This window comes from Mobula birostris, chromosome 8, assembly GCF_030028105.1.
Source record: "Mobula birostris isolate sMobBir1 chromosome 8, sMobBir1.hap1, whole genome shotgun sequence".
Classification (NCBI taxonomy): domain Eukaryota; kingdom Metazoa; phylum Chordata; class Chondrichthyes; order Myliobatiformes; family Myliobatidae; genus Mobula; species Mobula birostris.
The window spans coordinates 118741767-118748802 of record NC_092377.1 but is presented as its reverse complement, the minus strand read 5'-3'; positions in this window follow the sequence as shown (position 1 = coordinate 118748802).

The following is a 7036-nucleotide window of genomic DNA, read 5'->3' as shown; positions in this document are numbered from 1 at the left end:
AACTTGGCTAGGGTGATCAAGTGAAGCAGGAACCAATAAAGAATTTTACAGTGAGACTACATTCATTCTGCCTTTGCTGTTATCTGGATTCAGCGACTCCATCCAGGGCGTGCACATTAACTCACAGAAAGAGCCCTTCCTGTTTACAGTACAAACACCCTCAAACAGGAGACATGACAGGACTTTCCAACAGGAAAGTTCTGACGCATTTTTCCATCAGGGAATGTTGCTGACCTCCAGACCCTACAGTACCACCGGGTGAATTCCCATTCCTTCACCTTCCCTGTGAGTATGTGGACATTGTGCTCAGTCTCCTCGCGGCCCCTCCCCTGTCCAACACGTCGGCTTCATCTTTGCTCCTTGATCAGCTGACGTTGTCATAGTTTCCCATATCACTCCATCCCATATGAAGATCCTGTCTTCCCATGGAAGCAGTGGTTTCCCAGGATCATGTGCACCTTGCCCGCGAATGGCTTCAGGAAATGGAGGAGTCACTTCAAATAAGAAGACGGTGAGGACTGTGGAAATGGAGAACTCCAAGGGCTTTGCTCTTGCCTTTTACTGGAAAGAATGTGAGATTGTTTTCCAACATACATTTTGTGAACCATCTTGTGAGCAGCTTTTTCTCAGGAGCACATAGATTCATCGAGAGACCCAGCACAGAAACGGGCCCTTCGCCCATCTAGTCCATGCTGTAACTACTTAAACTGCCTACTCCCATTGACCTGTAGCTGGACCATAGCCTTTCAAATCTCTGCTATCCATGTACCTGTCCAAACTCCTCTTAAACATTGAAATCAAGTTTGCATGCACTATTTGTGCTGGTAGCTCAGTCGACACTCTGACAACACTCTGAGTGAAGAGGTTTCCCCTCATGTTCCCCTTAGACTTCTCATCTTTCACTTTTAACCCATGACCTCTGGTTGTAGTCCCACCCAACCTCAGTGGAAGAAGCCTGCTTTCACTTACCCTGTATATACCCCTCATAATTCTGTATTCCTCTATCAATCTCCTCTCAATCTTCTCTGTTCTAAAGAATTCTGTCCTAACCAATTCAATTTTGGTTATGACGCAGGTACTTCAGAACTGGCAACACCAATTTCGTCTGTACTAATTCAGCCCTGTTTACATCGTTCCCTGAAGATAGGTGACCAAAGCAACAAACAGTACTCCAAATTAGTCCTCACTAACACCTTACACAACTTCAACATAACATCCCATCTCCTGTACTCAATACATTGATTTATGAAAGCCAATATGCCAAAAGCTTTCTTTATGACTTGTGATACCACTTTCAATGAATCACGGACCTGTATTCCCAGATCCCTTTGTTGTACTACACTCCTCAATGCCCTACCATTCACTGTGTAGGTCCTACCAAAGTGGAAAACCTCATACTTGTCTGCATTAAATTCTATCTGCCATTTTTCATGAAAGCCTTCCGCACTGTCTACTAGATCTTTGGTGTCTTGGTGTCCACTGCAAATTTGCTGATCTAGTTAACCATATGATCATCCAGATAATTGATATAGATGACAAGTAACAAAGGACCCAGCACCAATCCCTGCAGCACACCACCAGTCACAGGCTACCAGAGAGGCAACCCTCTACCACCACTCTCTGGCTTCTCCCACACAGACAATGTCCAATCCAATTTACTACCTCACCCTGAATGCTGAGCAACTAAACCTTCTTGACCAGCCTCCCAAATGGGACATTATCAACTGCCTTATTGAAGTCCATGTAGACAACATCTACTGTCTAGCCTTCATCAACTTTCCTGATAACTTCCTCAAAAGACTATAAGATTGGCTGGACATGACCTACAGAGCACAAAGCCAAGCTGATTATCCTTAATTAACCCATGTCTATCCAAATAGCTATACATCCAGTCCCTTAGAATGGCTCCAGTGTGGGAGGAGAAGATGGCAGCGTGCCGCACATGCGCAGCTCTCTGGTGAAATATGATGTCGTATCTGTTAAGTAGGGGCCGTGGGCAATTCTGATTTGATGGAGAATAGACGTGAAATCACAGAGGAACATCTGGAGAAATTTCTGAATCGCCCGTCCGCTGCTGTCGTTACTGTGTGGTCGGGAATCTTTCGGAGGGTCGGCCTCAAAATCCCTGGCCTTGCCTGCTTTTGGTGACCAAGAAAGTGGTCGAATCGCTCGGACAGAGATGGCGCTCAGTACTCGGTGACGGAGAGCTGATTAGAGCTCGAAGTTTTCGGATGACTCAGAGTCGGATTGTGGTCGGCATGGCAGGGAGAGTTCTTCCTTCTCCCGTCTGCGTGAGATGTGGGACATTTGAGAAACTTTAAACTTTACTGTGCTCACGGACTTTCTTATTCAAGTTGTGGTATTTTGCACTGTTGTAACTATATGTATAATTATGTGGTTTTGTCAGTTTTTTCAGTCTTGGTCTGTCCTGTTTTTGTGATATCACACCGGAGGAAATAATGTATCATTTCTTAATGGATGCATTACTAAATGACAATAAAAGGGGATTATGTTTCTTCATAATCATAGCTTCCAATAACTTTTCCACAACTGATGTGAGACTCACTGGCCTATAATTTCCTGGTTTATGTTTAGAGCCTTTTCTTAAACAGTGGAACAACACTGATCCTCCAATCCTCTGTTACCTCTCCTGTCACTAAGGATTGTCACGTGACCGACAACAATGACTATCAATTGAGTCAGATTTTATAAAAACAAACAAACATTTATTAAACTCTGCTCAAAAATAACGAAATATATTCAAACGACTAATTTAACTGGAAGTTCACTGCTATACAGCAACTCTGGAGCAGTTCTTAAAAGGGTAAATGCGAAAACAGTTTTTAAAGTGGTAAAGTTGAACCCAGTTCTTAGAATGGTAAATTCGAAAGTCCAAGAGATTTATACAGTCAATTAGGAGAGACTTTCCTGAAGTAAAGGTTTCCTCGAAGACAGGTCGTTACTGCTGATCCCAGCCGGAACCTGCCTTGTCCGCAGGATTCACAGCAGCGGGAATAAAACGGTTTAAAGGAACTGACCTTTCCCTCTGGAGAATAGACACTGCACAATCTTTCCTACTTAAGAAGGGGATATCTCAGTTGTAGGTCACTTTTTCTTGAACGAAGATTCAATAAAGGTTGATCCTCTCTAAAACCGCCAAACAGTATCAGTTTTACTCGACTCGGTGAATTCCTGCACTTTGGCTAGGTCTTCACTCTCCAATACTACTCACAATAGAAAGTAGAACTCCACTTTAAAACAAAACTGCGTCATAAGCCAAATACGCAACAAAACGGAGTATCTAACACAAAACTAAACTGAAAAAAACTAACTGAGTCACCCCAGGTGTCTCCCCTTATATACCTGTGGTGAACATGTCATCACGTGACCTCACATTGGCGGGAAAATTACATCATGTGACCTCCACAAGACCATTACCTCATGCTCATCAGATACCCAATTACATCATGATCATAAGACAGTCACAAGATATCCATGAGGTATATAACAGGATATTTTAAATAGCTTTGCTAGGGCCCCAGCAATTGCTGCACTTGTCAGGTCCTAGGACACACCTTGTCAGACATTGGAGATTTATCCACCCGATTTGCCTCAAGGTAGCAAAAACGTCATCCTCTGTAATCTGTAAAGGGTCCGTGAAATTGATACTTCTTTGCCGCACTTCTATAGACTCTGTATCCATCTCCTGAGTAAATACTGATGTAAAGAATTTATTTAAGATCTTCCCCATCTGTTTTGGATCCACACATGGATTACCATTATGGTCTTCCAGAGGACCAATTTTGTCCCCATGGATTAAAGACCTTAAAGGTGGACACAGTGAGGCCCCTACTGTTGATCTGCTTGAATGGAGATAAAGATCTGTAATGTAGATGATCTTGTAGCACAGTAACAGATTGTTAATTGTGGGTATCACTAAGTCATGGCTGAAAGAAGATCTTTGTCAAGAGGTTAACATCTAAGAATATACATAGAACAAAGAACATAGAATAGTACAGCACAGTACAGGCCCTTCAGCCCACAATGTTGTGCCGCCCCTCAAACCCTGCCTCCCATATAAGCCCCCACCTTAAATTCCTCCATATACCTGTCTAGTAGTCTCTTAAACTTCACTAGTGTATCTGCCTCCACCACTGACTCAGGCAGTGCATTCCACGCACCAACCACTCTCTGAGTAAAAAACCTTCCTCTAATATCCCCCTTGAACTTCCCACCCCTTACCTTAAAGCCATGTCCTCTTGTATTGAGCAATGGTGCTCTGGGGAAGAGGTGCTGGCTATCCACTCTATCTATTCCTCTTATTATCTTGTACACCTCTATCATGTCTCCTCTCATCCTCCTTCTCTCCAAAGAGTAAAGCCCTAGCTCCATTAATCTCTGATCATAATGCATACTTTCTAAACCAGGCAGCATCCTGGTAAATCTCCTCTGTACCCTTTCCAATGCTTCCACATCCTTCCTATAGTGAGATGACCAGAACTGGACACAGTACTCCAAGTGTGGAAGAGTTCTATAGAGCTGCATCATTACACCGTGACTCTTAAACTCTATCCCTCGACTTATGAAAGCTAACACCCCATAAGCTTTCTTAACTACCCTATCCACCTGTGAGGCAATTTCCAGGGATCTGTGGACATGTACCCCGAGATCCCTCTGCTCCTCCACACTACCAAGTATCCTGCCATTTACTTTGTACTCTGCCTTGGAGTTTGTCCTTCCAAAGTGTACCATTCACACTTCTCCGGGTTGAACTCCACCTGCCACTTCTCAGCCCACTTCTGCATCCTATCAATGTCTCTCTGCAATCTTTGACAATCCTCTACACTATCTACAACATCACCAACCTTTGTGTTGTCTGCAAACTTGCCAACCCACCCTTCTACCCCCACATCCAGGTCGTTAATAAAAATCAGAAAAAGTAGAGGTCCCAGAACAGATCCTTGCGGGACACCACTGGTCACAATCCTCCTATCTGAATGTACTCCCTCCACCACAACCCTCTGCCTTCTGCAGGCAAGCCAATTCTGAATCCACCTGACCAAACTTCCCTGGATCCCATGCCTTCTAACTTTCTGAATAAGCCTATCGTGTGGAACCTTGTCAAATGCCTTACTAAAATCCATATAGATCACATCCACTGCACTACCCTCATCTATATGCCTGGTCACCTCCTCAAAGAACTCTATCAGGCTTGTTAGACACGATCTGCCCTTCACAAAGCCATGCTGACTGTCCCTGATCAGACCATGATTCTTTAAATGCCTATTTATCCGGTCTCTAAGAATCTTTTCCAACAGCTTTCCCACCACGGACGTAAGGTTCACTGGTCTATAATTACCCGGACTATCCCTACTACCTTTTTTGAACAAGAGGACAACATTTGCCTCCCTCCAATCCCCCGATACCATTCTCGTGGACAACGAAGACATGAAGGTTCTAGCCAGAGGCTCAGCAATCTCTTCCCTCGCCTCGTGGAGCAGCCTGGGGAATATTCCGTCAGGCCCCGGGGACTTATCTGTCCTAATGTATTTTAACAACTCCAACACCTCCTCTCCCTTAATATCAACATGCTCCAGAACATCAACCTCACTCATATTGTCCTCACCATCTTCAAGTTCCCTCTCATTGGTGAATACCGAAGAGAAGTATTCATTGAGGACCTCGCTCACTTCCATAGCCTCCAGGCACATCTTCCCACCTTTATCTCTAATCGGTCCTACCTTCACTCCTGTCATCCTTTTTTTCTTCATATAATTGAAGAATGCCTTGGGGTTTTCCTTTACCCTACTCGCCAAGGCCTTCTCATGCCCCCTTCTTGCTCTTCTCAGCCCCTTCTTAAGCTCCTTTCTTGCTTCAATAGATCAATAGATCAATTCCTCAATAGATCCATCTGATCCTTGCTTCCTAAACCTCATGTATGCTGCCTTCTTCCACCTGACTAGATTTTCCACCTCACTTGTCACCCATGGTTCCTTCACCCTACCATTCTTTATCTTCCTCAATGGGACAAATGTATCCCTAACATCCCGCAAGAGATCTCTAAACATCGACCACATGTCCATAGTACATTTCCCTGCAAAAACATCATCCCAATTCACACCCGCAAGTTTTAGCCTTATAGCCCCATAATTTGCCTTTCCCCAATTTAAAATTTTCCTGTCCTCTCTGATTTTATCCCTTTCCATGATAATGCTAAAGGCCAGGGAGCGGTGGTCACTGTCCCCCAGATGCTCACCCACTGAGAGATCTGTGACCTGACCCGGTTCATTACCTAGTACTAGATCTAGTATGGCATTCCCCCTGGTCGGCCTGTCGACATACTGTGACAGGAATCCGTCCTGGACACACTTAACAAACTCTGCCCCATCTAAACCCTTGGAACTAATGTATGGAAAGGACAGGCAGGTAGGCAGAGGGGGTAGTATGGAATACATTGTTAACGTGGAATGCCATAAGTTGGATTTATGTATTTATTGGCGGTGAGCAAGGTCAGATGTCAGAGGGGACGTGTGGCCCCAGTCATAGCGAGAGCTCACCCTCAAGCCAAGATGTCGCCTGTTTGCAGCCTGTTACGTACACACATCCCGGGAGAAAGTACTGGTTACATGCTTACAACACTGAAAATATCAGCAGCAATAGAACACAGCTGGAGTCTGGCTTTGCTGTTAACAAAACACTATTTTATTAGTATCTACGTCATATAGTAACTTAACCAGGTAATCCAAAAGTTAGCACTGTTAGGCATATATAGATGTATAGATACAGTTCCCAAACTTATTCAAGCTCACGTGGCAAGAGTTACCGTCTTATGGTGGTATGTAAGGAAGTTCAGTTCAGTTCAAATGCACAGAGTTGTTATTGTTGTTATGAGGGAGATATTTGTAATCCAAAGGCGAATGTTGTAAGAAGACAATTATGTTGATATTCCACTGATTCCACGACAGCAATACAAAATAACAACAGTAGTAAGTTTTATCTCCAAATTTGTTCCTCTCCACACACACAGTATCACCAA